Here is a 19,631-nt window from a genome sequence, read left to right on the forward strand (position 1 = left end):
GAGAGCAGGGGGCACCCAGGTGCTTGTGCAGCAATAACTTATTTATTTAGAAATCAGCAAGGTGTGTTTGCTCTGCAGTGCATCTGAACACAGCAGGGGTGAGGAGAGCTGAAGAGAGGAGAAAATGGCATATCTCAACCAATTTTAACTCTTCCCTCTCTTCTTTTAGACGCACTTACAATGGTGAAATGCTTTGGACCCAATATGCAACATGCCACATAATGGTCTGGGCAATGAATACGGACATAAGAGTTGTGATTATGCAGTACTGCTTCAGAGCCCAACCAAACAGAGGTTAACCGCATTCCTGGCTGCAGGCTCACCCCAAATCCCTGCTGCAGTTCCGCACTATAGGAACTTGGAAGGCAAACACAAGAGAGAACGAGTGAAAAAGGCCCATTATGGTTATTTGTTACAGCTGCAGGAATATGGTGGGAAGCCTGTGAGCCCAAGCTCCTTCTCTGCCTTTGCATATCGTCCTGCAGGGCAGGGCTGAGCAAAGCAGAGCTTTTACTGCTGCTTGCCTGAATGTACCTGTTCAGAGGATGAATAAAAAGCGCTTTTCTCAGTGCTGTCAGCTGGGCTCCTTTTACTAGCGAGTTGTGCTCATTTTGCTCTGATACTTAACAAGATCTTCAGCAGGCAGAAGCCATGTACTGCGCTTTCTGAAATAGACCCCTGCTCAGCAAAGAGCTGGTATTAGGGAAGCAGTGAGGCTAAGGCGGGCGTTTACATGAATTTTGGAGCAGAAGCTGCACGTTGCTTTGAGAATATACAGCCAAGCTCTGCTCCCCAATGCAGATCTGAAATTGCCCTCTTCGGAGGCAGGGTCACATTGTATTTTGTAATTCAGTTTCCAAATACACAGAGTGCTTGCAGCCAGGTTGCAAAACATTCACCTCGCTGTTAATCTGTGACACAACCTCACCTCCAGAAAGGCACCTCTAGGGGAAGAAACAGCACATTTCCTTCAAAGTGCTTCTTCCCTCTCTCTATTCTCATTGTTTTTTTCGTGTTCTCTGAAGGCATCCAGTGGTATTGATTGGAGGCGGGTCCTGAAGATTGTGCTGGGAGGGGAGGGCACAGGGCTCAGCGCTGTGTGCACCTATGATGGAATGCTTTGCTTTTGGAGAAAGGGCAAGGAATGCAGAAAGGAGAGGGCTGTGGGGAGCCATGCTGCCCCTTGGCACAAGTTCACCCTATGAAACACATAAACTCCATCACAGTTCAGGAATGCAAGATGGTCTATGGACAGGATGGCCGAGATGGAGGATGCACTATGGATAGGATGGCCAGGATGCAGGCTGTGTTATGGACAGGATGGCTTGAAGGATGCTCTACAGGCAGGTTGGCCAGGATGAAGGAAGCCATGCAGGCTGATGGCTGCCACTTGCCAGGAGCACTGGAATTGCTGCGCCGGCACAGAGCTGGGCTAGCTGGCTTTAATTGTGTTAAGACTCTGATTGATTTCTTTTTTTTCGTGTAGCTCATTACCCAGCAAGTCATTTTAATTAACACTGTCTAATATTGGTTGAGGTGTATTTTGCAAATGTCAGCACTCTTAATTTTTTTTTCCCCCCTGTGGACCAAATGTGGAAAGCTACAAGAGGACAGTGCTAAATGATTTCAGTTGATTTAGCAGTGGTAAAGCAAGTCGTTAGCAAAGTGCTTTATGAAGCCATAAAAGTCCATTCCAAGTCCTTTATGGGATTCTTGGGGAAAATCCGTTTGTCACAGAAGATTATGCACTGAGTGCTCCTCACCTGAAGAACAAATGGGTGGGAGAAGGCACGGTCCTGCATCTCACCTTCAGGCACAAATGGCAATGCATGCCCCCAGGCAGCTCTGCTCGCCCAGGTTCTGCAAAGCTGGTGGGTACAATTGAAGGGAAGATGCTGCACTGTCTGGGACAGATGGTAGCATCACTGCCATGTGAACCACTGAAAAAAAGCCACATCAAGAGCAAAGGAGATGATGGAGGCAGCGACCATGGACTGCCCTGTTCCCCGGGGGTCTCATTTAGCTTGGTTGTGGAGACAATGTACTCAGTGATTTGCTGCTTCCAAAACACTCTGAGCCACCAGATCTAGTCTGATACTCCTTGCATAGAAATGGCACATTCATAAACTGGAGGTTTTGTGTAAAGGCTCCTCCTCATTACAGTGGATCAGCAGACTGTGTAAAACCTTTGAAAAACAGGCTCCTATGCAGATCATGTCTACCAGCATGTGCAGAGATGTGTTTTCCAATACATGCCTCTAAAACTGGTGGAGTGCCGGCCCTGAACGTGAAATACAACAGGTGCTGTGCTCAGCATTGTTGTCTCTCATCACCCACAGGTGTGAAACGATCTGTAATATTTAACATTTTTTCGGCAGACAAGATTTAATGCAGACTTGAAGCACAAGGCTCGTTGTTTTCCTCTCCCTTACATTTGTACAATTTCATTGGCTTCAGTTCAAGCTTCATTAGGAACAGACTATTACACACAACAGCCAAGGATGTATGGCTCATAACGAGCACTGGGGTTTGAAGGTTTCCTCCTACTATGTACCGCGAGCCAAGCCTGTAAAGCTGCTACAACATCATCTTTTTTCATTCATTGCCTGTGAATGGTGGAAAGCAGCATGAACTGCATGGTGCTGGGCTGCCTGGCTCCCTTGCTCATCAGCAGCCCTCACCCTGTGCCCGGTTATCTCCTTATCTCCCAACTCCAGTGGGCATCTCAGCTGCTGGCTGAGCAGCTCCATGCTGGAGATGTACTTGACCTAAATAAAGGAGCCTAAGCTTTAACCTTCAGTTGCTTCCTTAGGGGCACACGCGTTCCCATCTCCAGATTTCTGTTGATTTGTAATTTTGGGTAATGGAGAGCTGCATTGCCCCGGAGATCTGCAATGCACATCACTTCCCATTCCTTAGCATTTCTCCCCCATTCCTGTCTGCCCAGCAGATGTGCTGATTCTAAGAGGAGGGAAGGAGAAAAGAAGCATCGTGAGTATGCTGGGAGGCTGAATCTTACCCATCCGTGGAGAAGTGGTAACTTCCTTCAGGGAGAAATGTTCTCTGAGAGCTATAAATGGATCTTTTCTCTGTTTTACTCCATGGCAATTACTTCCACGTGGCCAGCAGAAGGGGGATGAGCCGTTAATATTTTAGTCTCTCAGTCAGCTCAGCATGCGGCTCATCTTAGCGCCTGGCTGGGAGCTGCAGACCCAGCACAAAAGGGTTTCTTTGCTGGCCTTTGTAATGCAAAACGGATTCCTTTGTAATAAAACATAGGAGCCCAGAGTCCTCGCAGTTGAAATCTCTGCAGAAGTCGTTTTAGTAGCTGATTTGGGGTTCACAGCACACTATTAATGTGGTAGACTGGAAGATACTGAAATATCTTCCTGATTGGAGGGGGCTGAAGATTACAGGATCAGAGAGGAGTGATGTCCCGGTGAGAAAGTAACCAGGACTCCCAGCACAGTGTTGGCACAGGGCTGCCCACCCTCGGGGAGGTTGGGAAGGCGTATGTCTATGAGGACAGCCAAGGAGAAAAAAAGGGATCTTGGAGGAACTTTTTCTCGGCATCAGCACTCTGAGAGTTGTGGGTGAGATGTGCAAATGAGATTGATTCATCATTCTACAGGGAGTTGGATGCATTTAATTTATTCTCAGGCATCTCTGTAGCACTCACATAAAGCTGTGCAGATGTGTGTGGTGCAGCCCTTCACCCTGAAGCTCCAGGAATGGCAGCTCAGCGAACTGCTCCGTGCTGGGTATTTCATTGCAAAAGTACAGCATTCCCAGCTCTGCACTCCAGGTATGGACACGCACATGTGCCTGCTCCCAACCCCAGTCACAGCACACCTGGGGGTGAGCAGTTTGCTTTACAGGACTGAAATTTCTGCTGCTCCATTCAGGAGTGCACACAAAGCCAAGGATCACAACCCCAGGGTGCAGAGGAGCAGATGCTCCAGGGAGATATTGCATCTTCCCCATTAGCAGCAGCTTTCCCCTCTGAGATTCAAGGACTGGATGCTCCTGGAAATAGAATAGCAGAAAATCACTCTAATGGGGTGTTTTCCTGGCTTTTCAGGCTCCAATGCCCCAACTGTTGTCATGGCTTGTGGGAAGGTGGATGAGATGCAGCCAAAGGACACAGGAAGATGTATGGCTAGTGATAAAAACATTGATCAGATCCTAGGAGAAGAGCAGGGAGCAGTTCAGAAGTGCTGGGTAGGGAAGGGGTTAAATCACATTCCTCTGTAATAAAGCCCCCACAGCTTGTCATAGCCAAGCCTGAATCAGGTGTGATGAATAACTATAATGACTATTAATTAAGTACCGAGTCATTAAAAAGGGGGCTGTAGAAGCCTGGGTAAAAGAAAGGAGAAGGGTTTGGGGTTTTTCCTGCATATCTAGGCTAGTGCAATTGTTTTGTTCCTTCTCTTTTTCTTCTTTGTTTGGCAGTGAGAGGCGGTAGCTATTTCTCTGGGGGTCTTGGTAAATAGATTTCAACTTTTTTTTGGTGCAGTGATCCTATTTTCTAGGGGTCAAGGTGAGGTAGGTGGGCAGTGACTGGATGTGGCCTCTCACATGTGCTTCATTTAAGCCTGAGCAGGGCACAGAGTGGCTGCAGCTGCTCTCCTCCTTTGTCTGTGTATGGGATGAGAGATAAAAATCAGCAATCCTGTTTCTGGCTGTGTGACTCCCCATTTCCATAGCTTTGACTTGTAGCAGGCTTGCGACTGCCGTGATCTTGAAGGCTTGTAGACGAGATAACCTCATTTCTTTTTTTCTTCCCTGCTTTTGAGAAGAACGGTTTTCTCCTGTGCAAAATCACAATCTTGACTCACTCTGCAGTGCTCCCTCCTGTTCCTCCATCTGCTCGGGCTCAGCAGCCGGGGCTGGCAGTACTGCCCGCTTCTCACTTCCCCCCTTGGCCACCGCTCTCCTCCGTACCGCAGCGGAGCTCCAAGCATCCTCCTGCACTGTGCCCGTCTGTCACGGCAATTGGAAAGCTCGGGGGGAGATTTCTGTTATTTGTACACGAGCACATGCATGTTTTCTTTCTTTTTTTCTTCTTTTATTTTTTTTGTTCTCCTTCAATTTTTATTTATTGGGTAACCGCGTTCTCCCAGCCCCACGTTCCCCCCTGGGTCAGGGGCATGGAGAGGTTGGTCTCAATTGCTTTCTCTCCCCAAATGTTTGGGGTGTTCTTTAAAATGAGCTGATTCCTCAGGGGGCTGCAGGGTGGGTGCTGCCTCTGGGGGTCCTTTCAGAGTCAGAAAACATTGGGGGACTCACAGTCAGCGCTGGCACTGTGCAAATCCTGCAGCTGGGAGCCAAATTCAAGACATGGCAATGGTGAGCTTCCGGGCTCCACTGGTTGTCCAAAACACTGAGTGCTACTGGGGAATTCTCTGAATTGAGTGCAGAAAAAGCACTCGACCATGAGGGGAAAAAAAAGAGAAAAAGAAGACTTAACAAACCTTTCCTGGGTACTTTTCGTCTTACCTTCCTTTCTCTGTTTCTGAGCCATTAGCTGATTCATAGGTCATGCTTTTCCACCTTTGCTCTGACACTATAAGAGCTAACAACGAGAGCTTTATTTAAGGTGAAATGCACAAGTCCCATGCAACTACCTCTCTCTGAAGCTGTACATTTAACAAAAACATTGAATACCTTACAACTCCTGATTAAAACAGCAACAATGATCAAAGCAGCTCTGGGCAACTTATTTAACCTGGAAGAAAAGCAGGTTCAGGCTGGGCACTAAGGAAAGTCCCAGCTGCAAAATAGCACAATTGCTAGGGAGGGAAGGATGACCAGAGCCAGGTCTGGGGCGGGCAATTGAGCTCCCTTTGTCTCCTTTATATTGTAGTAGTGACAATTGTCTATTGCTCTGTGTATGCAAGGTGAAGGGTAACAGCGGGTTTAATGAGAAGCAATTAAAACCAAGAGTCATTCTCCAAAGAAAAATTGAAATAGGGTACCTGGGCAAAAAAAATAAATACAGCTCAGCTATGGGAATGCCTAGGCTGAAATCTGGGGCATGGTGCTGCTCTCTGTGCCCACTGGACTCATGAACTGCATGTGGGATGGGGGCAGTGTCAGGGAGATCCATGCTAGCTGTGTTATCCTTTTCAGGCATTCAGACCCTGTTTGTTTGTTTGTTTGTTTGTTTCTGTGAATGCCCCCCAAAAGAAAAAACCAAAATCAAAACCCAGAAAATGGACCAGTCCCTAAGGCTTGAGCTTGATTTAAAACTGATCACTGCAAACATCCGAACTGTGGCAGGGGCTGGCTTTAATTAAAATGACAAAACAGGGGAACCGTGGGGATGAATTACTGAAGGAAAATGTTATATTTCCCTACAGCTAGTTTAATTAAAAATAAAAATAAGCATGCATCAGGCATGAAGGGCTGCCTTGGCTTTGTTGGGTACGACTGGCAGTGGTTCAGCTGGCTGTGGCATCCCAGAGCACGGTGTCACCCAGAACATTTCCTGTGCTATGCAACCTGCATTGCCAGCTCCACAAGCCCTTCAAGTGAATCCACTTGGCTGGCCTTGATGCAGTTTATTCCCTTCACTGCCCCTTGTTATTTGTTTAAATTATCATACCTCTGGGGTCTGGCATCTGAAGATGCTGCAAATGGCCCTGTTGTCCTTTTGATGTGTGTGTGTGTGGGTTTGGTGATGTGAAGGATACAGACGAGCCTTTGATTGTGGATGGGAGGTGCTGGGGGTCCCCAGGGTCTGGCAGTGCTGATGTTCAAGGCCAGGTGGACCCTGCTCCTGCTGACCCCTATGACATCCTAGTAGGAAGTAACAGAAGTTAATGGGCTATGGTAGAGTCTTTGCTTTTCTCCTTCCTGGTGGACCACCATCACTTCTTTCAATGGCTGGTTTTTGTGTTGTTTCTTTCTTTTTTTTTTTTTTAATATAAAATTTATTTATTCTTTTTCAGAGAAGAAGAGAATCTCCAGATGAATAGTTTTTGACCCACAGTTTCTCACATATTGTAGTGAAAATGTTAAGTCACTGCTTGAAGCTGTGATTGAGCACCTGGTGGAAGGCAGGGCCAACCCAGAGGAGCTCAGGTGTGCGCAATGCACTGAGTGACTTGAAGGGCTGAAGCCAGGATCCACCCCTACCCAGGTCTCATTTAAGTGTTGGCAGCAGTGGCAAGGATGCTTTTCTAGAGATTCTTGCATATCCGAGGCCTTCTGAAGGTGAGCAGCTTCATTCCCTGCTATTCCTGTTAATGGCTGTTGTATTTGAGTGGATCCCTGCTCACTGTAGCTTGGGATTTTTCTGCTTTGCTGTCATTGTTGCATTTCCATTGTGTTACACATGCATTCAGTTGAACTCTGGTGCATGATTTCTCTATCTCTCTTACTATGAGTAAAACTCTTATTGGGTATTTGTTTTTTGCCCATCTCTTAAACTCTAGGAGTAATCAGGGTCTTTATTAAACAAGACCCTCCTCTATAGCCATGTTTTCTCTGTCTTTGGCAATTAGAGCATCTGCCCTTTGCTTGTATAAGAGTCATAGAATGGTTTGGCTTGGAAGGAACCCTTAAAGGTCAACTGGTCCCACTCCCTGGAATGAACAGGGACCCCACAGCTCCACCAGGTGCTCAGAGCACTGTTCCTTGGCCTCAGATGTCTCCAGGGATGGGGCATCCACTACATCCCTTAACAATATGTGCTTTTCTACCTTTGCTGTAGGATTCTCATTAGGCTGTAAAGCACTCTGGTGTTTACTGGCTGCTGATGTCAATCTGTAGTAGTAGCTGAAGACCTTTGCCTGGTGCTTGGTTTAAAGGAATCTTCACTGTGAATCAATCAGTGATTTGGATAGTGTAGAGATTTTCCCGTCTTTTGTATCGTGTTGAAGAATTAAGTCATTCTCTGAGTCAATGCATGTGTGTCTGTGTGAATAGATGTCTTTGCAGAGAATGGTGCAACCATGGTTACTGGCTTATTGGTGCTGGGATGCTGGGGCACACTGCGATTTGTTCTCTATGGCTGTGACTTTATCTTCTTCATTGTACTGTGTGCTTTATTTATTACTCTTAAAAACAAACCAAAATGCACAAAAAATAACCCCACAGATGGGAAAGCACAACGTGCGTGGAGCTGTGAGGTCCGGGCCACAGGTTGATTTACCACTGTAACAGTGATGCTGAGCCAGGTGGATAAGAAAAGTAGGATTCAGAATGGAATTAAATAATTGTTCTCACGTTCTCTTACTCTGGGAGGATCCTATTAAAGAAAAGAGCTGGGATTACCGGCTGGCTGACATTTCCCTCTGAGCCTGTCTCCAGATTGGATTTAGCTTCTTTATCTCTTAATCCCCAGAGCTTTTTAATGTAGAAAGTAATGGCATCGAAAAGCAAATTTAATTTTGACAAGTAATCTGACTTCCTTTCCTTTTCTGGAGTCGAGTTTTAATCCTTTTTGCTGTCTGAGGCTGCATTACATGGGCGTATTTAATATCCTTACCACTCTAAAATCTTCCACAGAGGGTGAAAATGAAGGGAAGCCTTGCCAGCCTAGAGGAAACTGGTTTCTTATCAAGCATTTCAAAACATCTCCTCCTTACTCTTGGATTTAATAAACTTTGCATTTTTGGAAAGAGCTCATCAACAAATTCAGCCGTTCTGTTAAGAGTGGACCCAGGGTCCAATGCTTCTCTCAGTGGAATATGGGGCTGAGCCCCTTGGAGATGGAGGTAGCAGAGGAGATCTGAGGGTTTTTTGAGGAAAGCTTCCTTGCTGTTGCTTGGTTGCAAGTGTTGGAATTGCTCAGGCAGTGAAAACATTGGGTCTCATCCAGTTTTGTTGTTCGTGCCCAGCTGGTTGGGTTCAGCCTGCACAGGCAGAGAACCCTTGGGTGACATCCCTCTGCCACCTGCATGCTCGGGGATGGAGAATGATCCCTACTCTGGGTTATTATACAACATCAACTGCTGCATAAAAGCTAAAACTAAATCATGGAGGAGGAGTAAGGTAACAGAGCTCCAGAGCTGCTAATCTTAGTGGAGAAAGTAGAAAATCCTGTTATTATTACACTTCTCCAGTTCTCAGTGAGCCACATCTAGGGGAAGATCAATGGAACAGATTGTTGGCAATTTCCAACACAGTGACATCTCACCCTGTGCTGCTGCCCAGTGTTGCACCAGCTCCAAGCTTGCTGTTTCCCTGAATATATCACTTGCAAACTGGGTCTCCTCCTCCTGAGAAAATCAGTGCTTATTGACCAGGGACTGTTTTCAAACAGCTGTAAAATGCAGAATGTCCCTGTCACTCTGCAACGTCTCAGCTGATGGTTCATCATTACAGCATATAACTACTTGGCTCCTGCAGATGCAAAATGTGCAACTTGAGGCATTGATGGCACCTCACTATTACATAGAAAAATGAGTATCTGTTTCAGTCTAGCTTGGTTTAAAAAAACCAAACACCTCAGCAGTAGATGGTATGATGTATAAATGGTATAAATGCATGTATTTGCAAGTGTCAACTTTGGAATAGGAAGAAAAACGTGCAGCAGTGCTGTGCACTGTGGGCCAGCAGAGATGGAAATGGATTGGGTTTGTGCAGTGAGTTTGTGTGGATGGAGGGATGCTAAGTGAAATAAATAGGACTCTGAGTGAATAAATAGGGGAAGGCAATTAGGGCAGCCCAAGTCATGGCTCCGTCAGGCTCCAAACCAGGGTTGCTGCTCTCTATAGGAGGCTGGTGTACCAGCAGCATCAAGGGGCAAAATAGCAAAAGCACTCTTGCAGTTCCTGTATTTTCTCTCCTCCTTCCTATGATACAATTCATCTGTTGTAGGAAAGGGATGATGAATTTGAAAGTTCCCAGCAAGCTTAGTTCTGCTGTTGCCCCAATGCTTCTCCTGCATTTACTGCTCCCTCCTTCACTATCTCCTAAGTGAAGATGACTTAGAAGAATGGTGGCTGAAATAACAGTTCTGCCTTACACAGACCTGGCTTGTGTTCTCAGGGAAGGGAGCAGGAATAGGAGCAGATTTGAGCTGTACAAAGGTCTTGTGCGTCTGCAGCAGTGAAGATTCACAATTGCAGCCAAGCAACGTGCCTGGTGGTCCAGCTTCCCCTTGTATTTTCTTTTAATATTGAAGTAATAGCTGTGTATTACGTGGAAATAAGAGATCCACTCTCAGCAGGTTTGTTCACGTGCAAACCAAAGGGTGATTGACAAACCAGGGACATGGCTGTGAGTTTGGGAGTCGGTGATGGATGTCACTCTGACCCTTGCATCCCAATGCAGCTTAAAGAAGAAAACAAGCAGCTTGCATCTCTTTTTTTTCTTAATCATCTGAAATTTCCATTCACATTATCCTTCTGCAATACCCATCTAAAAGCATGCTAATGTTGGGCTCTACAAATTTCTGCAGAATCTCCTGGGAGCAGCAAGAGCCTCTGAAGAAGCAATATTTGGATGGGAAACTTATGTCCTCCAAGCTGGCGAGTTGCAACACTGACACAGATTTTTCTTGTCGCTGCAAAACTCTCCTTGTAAGAGGTACGAAATCCTTTCTGCCTTCCCCTCCTCCTCCTGTCTGTTATTTAACAACTGGCTGTGATTTACATGGTTCATTAATGCAATGGTAACACTGACACACACATTCCCAAATAAACCAGAAGGTTTATACTTGACCTGGGCCCTCTGCTCACTGCAGACGTCCCTGAGGATTTGAAGAACAGTGATTTGAAGTGATTGCATTGGGTAAGGACATTATACAATGCAAATACAATTGGACACAAGCATTTAATTTTTAAAAAACACTGCTATCAGAGAGCCTTTCAGCCAGTGCAAACAACAGTTTAACTTCCCTCGCACAGCGTGAGTCTGGAATCCCCCAAGGACAGAGAAGCAAAGCGGGGCTGGTTTCAATCCAGAGATGTGTTGTCCAGGGATATGGATGGGATTGCTCTAAACTGTCCCCTTCAGCCCTGCATTGAGGTTTTGCCACCCTGAGAGGCAGCAGATGTGGGGTGTCCCTGTGCTGATCACCCTATGGAGCACAGTGAAAGCCCTGGGTGCTGGCTTCCCAGCAGTGAGAGCAGCAGGCTCAGGGACAAATGGTAAAGGTAATTAGTTGTCCCCCTCAGGTGGGAGTTTTATTGCTCCATTTGGGTTCTCGTGGAGTGAGAGGAATAAAAGGAGAGGGTTTAAAATGATCATTGCATAATAAGTGGCGGCAGCCTTGTTAATGTGCTGAGTGCCTACGAACAGCTGCTAGTCAAACACCCATAAGGGTTGGCTCTGATGCACATAACCTTCTGCCTTCCTGCAAATGGTTTCACTCCATCAGCTCCTTGCCATTTCCTATGCAGGAACTGAAAACTCAGGATTTGGAGCATGGAAAGCACAAATCCAGAGCAGCCAGAGAGGCTCCCAAGGCTCCTTGGGTATTCCTTTGGATGTCTTTGAGAAAACCTTTCCCTCTGCAAAGAAGAGGCTCCCAGAAGCAGGGAAGGAAGGAGCTGGGAAGAAGAGGAGGAGAGATTCTTCTGGAACATCAATAGGTCTAAATTCACAGATTCAATTTTTTCCCTTGCTTTTGCCACCACAAATGGGAGCTGGATCCCAACAAGTCTTAACTCCACAGAGACAGCACTCATTTCTGTACGCCTGAGTCCTTCCACCACCCATAAAAGCCTTTTGTGATCAGTGTAACTGCCCGTCTGAGCACTTCCCAACCATTATGTAGGAAGAAATGAGTATTACTTTTATTCTGACTCCCCAAACTACAGGAAACAAGGAACCTAGACAGAGAGAGTGGGAAAAGATGTCCCTACTTTCCCTTGTGACTCTGCAGGCTGTCAGCAGCCTTGGGAGGACGCTAACAGGAGGAGAAAGGCAGATCCGTGTGGTTCCCAACAGGGAGCAAGCCTGGGTAGTGCAGGGATTATCTGCAGCAGCTTTTGTTTGGGTCTGGAAGGGAGCACTGAGGGCATTGCGAAGCGTTATGGCAATGTGAGGACACTGGAGCACTTCTCAAAGCACCCCTGTGGACCTATTAATTGCAATATTGGATCTTTCATCTTTTTCAGCAGGTTCCCAGCAATAGGCATGCAGCCAGCTTGGCTGGGGTTTTGTTTATTTTCCAGTTAACATAGAAGCAGAATCAATTCCAACTAACAAAGCTAGAAATATCAGGGAAAAAAAAAAGTTCAATTCCCATGGATCATCTGAGGCATATGCCTGGAAGGTATTTACTGGTAGCAGGGCAATTAGGGCAATGATAGGGCAGGGGACCAGGAACATTTCCCAGAAGAGGGTGTGAAACATAGCAAGCCCATCATCAGCAAGGCAAGAGAAGTACCTTCGCTGTGTTGATTACCACTAGCTAGATGGGAAAATTGTGCTTGGAAGCATGGCAGCACACACAAAACCCAGCTGCAAATGCTCCCTACAGCAGTTCTCCCCCCAGGGTGGCAAGAGGCAGCTGAGTGGTGCTCATCTGACGTCCTGTTGCGATAAGTGTTAAGTGTGGCTGCCCAAACTGAGTAACCAGCACTTGTTACCAACACTATTAAGCTTTAAGTGGCACTTTAGCCTTGCTCACTCGTGCTGGGTTTGGGTTATTTAACACATGGACTCTGGCCACATGGTCCGACTGGAGCATAAACTGCCAGAAACTTAAACACTTGTTCACTTCACCACTGCCAGATTTCCCTCACCTTCATCGGGGCAGAGCTGCCAAGAGCGTTCTGTGAGTTCTTGCCAGGAGCATCTGTGAATTATGGATATCAATACCCAGTGACTTTCTATAGGTCACATTTTTGGCCCCATCAACACACAGTGGCAATCCAGGGCTGCCCAGCACACCTGCTATGTCCCTGAGCAATGTTGGGCAGATATAACATTGATACCATTTGCCTTTTTCAGCGACTCAAATGGGATTTCTCTAGGTGCCTCCCTTTGGGTCCTGCAGGTCACTGCTTACCATGCTCAAACCCTTTGCATTTATTTTCTCAGTGTTTACTTGTTTTAAATATGCAACTATAACAGTGGAACATTTCAAAAACCTGAGTACGTGCTGATCTGAAGGGCCTTTATGCTCTTAAAGCCATATTATGAGAAGTGTGAAGTTGTTGTGCAGTCCCTTCCCTGGATGCTGGCTGCTTCTAGTCTCAGTCCCATCCTGAGCAGCCTTTGGGGGAGGAGAGATCTGGGCTGAGTGTGCAGGAGAAATGCAAGGCTTTAGGTTGAAAACGCTGAGTGTGAGTCATAATTCTCCAGAAACTGAACAAAAAAAGAAAAAGATGCACCAGCTGCGATACATGGAGAGGTTTTGAAAATCTCTGATTGAAGTATATAACTACAGCGGGTCTGCTAGCAAAACCTGAATGAAGGCAGTGAGATCCAAAGTCGGCTGTACGCCCCCGGCTCTGTGTTACTGGGGATTTAGCACTACAGAGGGACAAATCCAAGGGAGCAGAGAGCAGCCGGACCCACGGGCGGCTCCTCTGGGAACGGCCGACGCTGCGTTTGCTCTCTGCGTTCAGCACCACGGCCAGCGCCGGGCCGTTCGCTGCCGTTTCGTCCCTTGGGCCAACTTTGGGTTGGCAGCGTCCCCAAAAGAAGGGAATAAAAGGAGGCAGATCCGTGCTCTGCTCATCTCTGTGCTGCCCCCAACGGTGGGCAGTCATCCGGGTCCAACCACAGCCTCTGTTTGTTGCGCTGTTTGGGAATCTTGGCGATGCTAGATGTTCAGAAGGAGCTTGGAAGTGCTGATCTGATCCCCAAGCTGACCTGTGGTGTATGGTTTAATGAGGCTGGTTTATGTATGCCGTACCCTAAATCTAAAGGTTAGGGTGTTGGGGGCCATAAATATTCACTCTGCGCTGACTGGGTATTTCAAACAAGCTTTTAAATATTTATGGCGGTGCTTCAATGGCTGAAGGAGAATCTTGTAATAGTATTAAGAGAAAAAAAATCCTTCTGTATCTAAAAGCTCAGCGTGAGCCATTTTCATATATTATGCATCACTAAGTGCTGTTTATGGCCCTTCTTGGCAGAATTGGTGCTGTAACAAGACAGAGTTCACGCGTGTGGGGCCGTGCAGCTCCTAGGGTGAACGGGTGCTATTTTAACATGCTAAACAGGATATTTTGCTGGGAAGTGACAGAGAATTACAGAACACTACCAATACCGGCTGCATTAAAAATGCCGTCTGGCTGTCATGGTGCAATTCAATCACAGCTGTGCCCTGCTGCCTCTAAAAAGATCTCAGCCAACCCAAGTGTGAATTCTGAGGAAAACATCTGAAAATGGGAGCAGATGAGTCGGACACAAGCAGCAGGATGGAGCTGGAGCTGTTGCCAAGTTGCACCGTGTTTGGTGTTCAATCTGGGGCTGCCCTGCAGCAATGTGAATGCTGTCAGAGTGGGAATCCAATGTCTGCAGCTCAACCTTTGGGCCAGCAGAGAGAGCAGCAAAGAGAAAATCACTTGCAGTTTTTAATTAGCTTCTAATTAAGACCGAGATGGGCTTTTGACTCTGTGCAGAGCAGCACAATTCAGTCTGACTGATCCCTCTTTCTGGGTGCTATGGGAGTGTGGCCTCATTACTCTCAGCTCCTTGATTTTTATACATGCTTACGATTTAGGGGAAAGTGCTCTGTCAGCTGAGTTCCCCAGGACTCCTGTGCCTGGCTGGTAAACTCCATCTCCCCTGTGAAGTCTTTTTGTGCAGAGTTAGGGGAAACAACCCAGGTTTTCCCACTCTGCTTCGTGGATGGTGGGTGAACTCAAAAGGAAAGGGAGAACGATGGACGAGAGAGGGATGCACATCACGCACCACATGCATAGAGAACAGGATCTCGTAAGCTTCATTTCCTTAGGAAATCAGGTTTAAAATTAAGGCTAATCAGAATTAAGAAACACTGCCGTTACCCTAAACCAAATGATACTATAATATACTCAGTATATTACATTCTCAATAGCAAAGCAGCATCTGCTACATAAAATGAAATGTGTGTGTCACCATATGTAGGCAGCATAATGTGGACTCAAATTAAATAAAAACATTTCAGGGTATATGGTCCAATGTGCAATCTGGGCCCTGGGAAATGCTGAGATTTACTCTGAAGTTCCTAACAGTTGGCTAAAATGCTGAACCCAAAGCAGCACAAACCCGGGTCTTTTTAGCGACATAAGCTGTTGTCTGCACTTCCCCCCCAATGAGTCAATATTGCTTCAGGAGTGCATTGTTTCTCTTTTTCTTTCTTTTTCTTTTTTCTTTTTTTTTTTTCCTATTTATCTGTGTTCCTTAATGAGGTTTCTTCCCATTAGCTACAAAACACCTGGGCAAGCAGAGCCCTGGGCAGCAGCAAGCACTGCCTTCCCTCCATGGAAGGTGCAGGAGGGCACTTGGAAGCCCCATAATAGCATTCGGTCTGTGATCCACGTGCTGCAGATGAATGTGAAGAGGTAAACTTTGCACAGCAGTGTGACTCCAACCCTTCCCAGCCACTCTTTTTCTCCCTGAAAGCTCTCACAGAGCAAGTGGCTTCTCAAGAAGCTCACACAATCCTGTGCTATTTTGAAGCAATCAGGCTGAGCTGCACGAGGCAATCCTCCCAGTGTGAATCCTGCTCAATGAGACTCTGATGTTTGCCATTACCCTCCTGTTGACCCCACCTGTTGATACAATAACATGGTAGAAAGTTTGGGTTCTCTTCAGGTGCCTGAAACACTGAAACCATGCTGGGGGGGGTTTTGCCTGGCTGGGACAGCTAAGGAATTTGTAGCCAGCAAGCATTGATCGTAGGATGAGTTCAACCCTTTGGAATCAGCTAAGGAGGATTTGCTTTTCTTTTGAAGAGAATCTATTAGGCACAAAAGAAGAAACGCAAAGCCATTGTTCAGTGCCAGGAAGGAAGGGATGTTTGCACAGTGCGTGGCCTGGCTGAGGTTTTATCCTTCTTGCTCAAGTCCTTGAATTATTTTCAGACCAGAAAAGGCATTGTTCTGCTCTTTAAAACAAAATTTCCAACTGTGAGGCTTGGATAGAAGCATCTGATGAGTTAAAAATACAACATACCAAAAACAAAGGGCAAGGCAATGCCTCCAGTGGAACTAGCTGTGCTACCACCTGGAAATGTTGGATACACCTGTAAAGGCTCCAGGAATTCACAGGGCACAAAGGCAAAAGGTCTGTGTGCTGTTTACAGGAATTGCAGGGAGAGAGCTGTAACCAAGCCCACAGTGCCTGGGGCAGTGCAGCTGAGAGCTGTGCCTCAGGGTCATCCCAGATTGCTGCAGCAATGGGGATGGGCTCATCTCACCAAAACAGCAGAGAGCTGAGGAACCTGTTACCCATATTGTTTTAACGAGGAAGTTCCCCATGGCTTGTGTTGAAGGAAAATCCTGCAACCACACAGTGCTCTGTTCCAGCTCCCTTCCTATTCATCTTCTGCACTTCCACAGTTCTTCAGCTGCTGTTTTATTTCTGGTTTCTAATGCAAGAGGCTGGTTCTCGCCATTCCTGATGTGCACTGCTGGTTGCTGACCTGTTCTCACTTGGTCTCCCCAAAGCATTAGGTGATGGATTGAAGTCTGGCAGTCTGCTCCTCCACCTGCTTCTGAGCTGGGAGGTGAAGGGCTGCAGAGAATGAGAGTTGTTTTCTAAAACTTAGAAAAAAGCAAGCCGTCTTTTCAGATCCATACATGCATCTTGTTTTTCTTTCCCTCAGTCCTTCAGGTGCATTTTGAACCCCTAATGCTAACACAGCAAGTAAAACACGTGGGATGCAGCCTTTCTGACCCCAAATCAGCAGCCTAATACAATTAGGAGGCATAAACCAAGGTCAGCCAAGGAGTGAAGCAAAGAATCATACGTGGGGGCATTTTGGAAGACCCAAATGAAGTCCTCTGCCAAATGCTTTGGCCAAATGCACCACCTCTGTTTTATGTGCCTGTGTTGGAAGTGAACAAAGGCAGCTGCAACCGAGGTGTTCCTGGACATCAGCAGTACATGGGCACACACAGGAGCGTTCTTCAAGATGGGAGAGAAAAAAAAATAAGACAGCCTGTAAATACTTGTAACCCTGGGGCAACAGAACACATATCCTGGCAACGCGTGTGGGTTTTACTCTTCCATGACAATTTGCTTTGCTATTCATGAAAAAATATGTTGGTGCTGTTACCTTAGCAACTGCCGCATCACGTTCCGGCGATGCTCTGCCCGAGGTGCGTGGAGCCTTAAAGGAGCACGTCTGTCTCTCCTGTGCCTCTCCCCCGTGGAAACAGAGCTCAGCTGAGCTGGGATCTTCACCAGGGAAGTCTCAGAAGTTGGTAATGAAGCAGGAGGAAATGCGTTCATTTAGATGCACTGTTTTGGAGCTGTGTCTGATAGTGGCCCGAAGCCACTTTGGATGATATGTCGGATAAACTTGCAGCAAAAAGGAGCTACTTTCCCAAAATATTTTCACTTTTTAAGGGAAGAAAAATGGCAACGAGAAGCCACTGGCAGGCTGGATGTATGGCAGGGAGCATCTCTGTCCAGCTGTCTCCACCCATAGTGTCCATCTTCTGGATTGGGCCAATTTCCCAAGAAACAACCAATTTTGCCTTCCTTTGTGTTGACTTCAATGGAGAAATTCAGCCCCAGTTGCTGTAGGTGGGATCCCTAGGCAATTCCTACAGAAAGATAAGGTGAAAATCTATCACACAGTGACATCTCACCTGTAATGTGTGGAGGAGCCAGGAAGCTTCTTTTGGAAAGGCTCTTGGCTCTGAGTTAACTGCGCCAAGCAATGGAAGAGCTCCATGCCTCCAGCTGAGCCCTTTCACCTCCCCCTGAGGGAACACAGCTCCATTTTCTAGTCAGAATTCTTCCAACTTCCACTCCACACTGTGGACTATCACTTTGCTTCTGTTATCAGACAAAAGACCCTTTGTGTGCAGAAACCTCCCTCCCAGGGCAGCGTCTGCTCTCAGCCCCATGGCAGCATCTCCAGACCTCACAGCTCTGAGCCCTTTCCCACTTTCTGCAGGTGTTTTCCAAGTCAGGGTAAGACACCATGGGAATCAGAAGACCCAGTCTGTGTTCCTTTGCTGTGTCACTATGGGCAATTTTTCCTTTGATTTCTCTGTTTCTCTGATTTACACCCAGCAGGGGAGCTCCATGGGCAGGGCCTTATCCATGGAAGCGTTGGGCACAGGTTCTGTGACAGTGTTCTTGGCATTAATTACAAAAGGCAGTAAAAGAGGAATCAATTAAAACCAATGACAGAGCTTATGCTTTTGTCATTTACCCAGGTGCAAGCCATAATTATTACTATGAAGGTCAATGGAGCTGGATGTTTATAAAAGCAAAGGAGAGGGTGGAAACAGGACCCTTTTTGGGGATGTGCTGTCTGATCAATTTCACAGCCAAACCTGGTACCACTCTTTGGGATCTCTCTGTCCTCTGGTTTTGGATGAGAGCCCATTCCCAGGCAGAGCATCCTGCTGCAGTCCCAGCTGGGGGAAGGTGATGTCTATGGTAAAAAAAAGCTTTCTAAGGCACGAGGGGAGGATGTGTTCAGACCTCATTGCACACCTGATGCTCTTGGCCTCAGTGCACTGCTCTCGATAAAGTCAAGAGGAGCTTAATGCTTTTTAAAGGTCCTCTGTTTTTATGGGCTATAAAGCATTGACCTTAAAGGGAGATGTTGAGGGAAGTATATTAAAGAGAGGCCTATGGGGGATGGCCAGGCACACCGGCTTTCCTGCAGCTGCTCTATGGGCTGCTTTTTTTTTTCCCAAGCTCTCTCTAAACTGATCTGATTTTTTTCCCATGGATGCTGGTGAGTCCTACTGCAGCCACAAAGCTTCCCTTTGGGCACCCACTGATGGCAACACACTGCTTTTGTGCGGTTTGATCTCAGTAGCCTGGCCCTGCTGAGTCCCAGCTTAGTGTCACTGGGCTGCAAACGCTTTGCCTTCCACCCTTTGCTTTGATGGGGAGTTCAGGGAGCCCACCTCCCACTCCAGCAGTGACCACAGGACTGCTGCAGAAGTGCTCCAAAATGAGCACTTAAGGAAGGAAAATCCTCTTGTGGGGCCTCTGCTAATTGGATGCCAGTGGCAAGTGATTTCTGTTGAGGCACTCATTAAGGTCAGACATTGTGCACCACATTTCTCACACTTGAAAAAGGGGGTGATGGTGTTTGTCAGCCCGTTCTGCCAGCTACTGTGGGACTTAACAGCATCCATGAGGTCCTGGGAAAGCTGTGAGCTGGAGATCATTTGGGATGTGTGTAAAGGGGGGGGATGGATGTATCATTCCCATGGGTACTGGGAAGGGCACAGTGTGAGGTATGCATTGCCCGTGATGCCCTCCCTAGCCAAGCTCTGGGCACACCAACAGAGCCTCTGTGGGGTATTGGGAGCAAAGGATGCACAGCATGAGATTTACCCCCTTTCTCCTACCAAACCAATTGGGCTGTGAGCCTTCCAGCAGAGGCTGCTCAGAGCCCTCTGGGAGGGTTTGCTCTGGTCACGACCTTTGCACGGGGATTTGACACTTCCAGCATAAGACCCGGCAGCCCGGGGTCGGGTACAGCCCGGGTGGAGCGAGGTCCGGCCGGCACAGAAGGGGTTAAAACCGCTCCC

The 19,631-nt window shown here is 47.0% G+C and overlaps 1 long non-coding RNA gene across 1 annotated transcript; it reads left to right on the plus strand.

Annotated features, from left to right (window-relative positions):
* Nucleotides 1-6,994: 6,994 nt before the first annotated feature.
* On the plus strand, nucleotides 6,995-19,548 carry LOC125702586 (uncharacterized). Its single transcript, XR_007380644.1, has 3 exons — nucleotides 6,995-7,221; nucleotides 10,415-10,542; nucleotides 11,358-19,548. It is a non-coding gene; the product is annotated as an uncharacterized LOC125702586 (long non-coding RNA).
* The last annotated feature ends 83 nt before the right edge of the window (nucleotides 19,549-19,631 follow it).

The sequence above is a fragment of the Lagopus muta genome, chromosome 19, assembly GCF_023343835.1.
Source record: "Lagopus muta isolate bLagMut1 chromosome 19, bLagMut1 primary, whole genome shotgun sequence".
Taxonomy (NCBI): Eukaryota; Metazoa; Chordata; class Aves; order Galliformes; family Phasianidae; genus Lagopus; species Lagopus muta.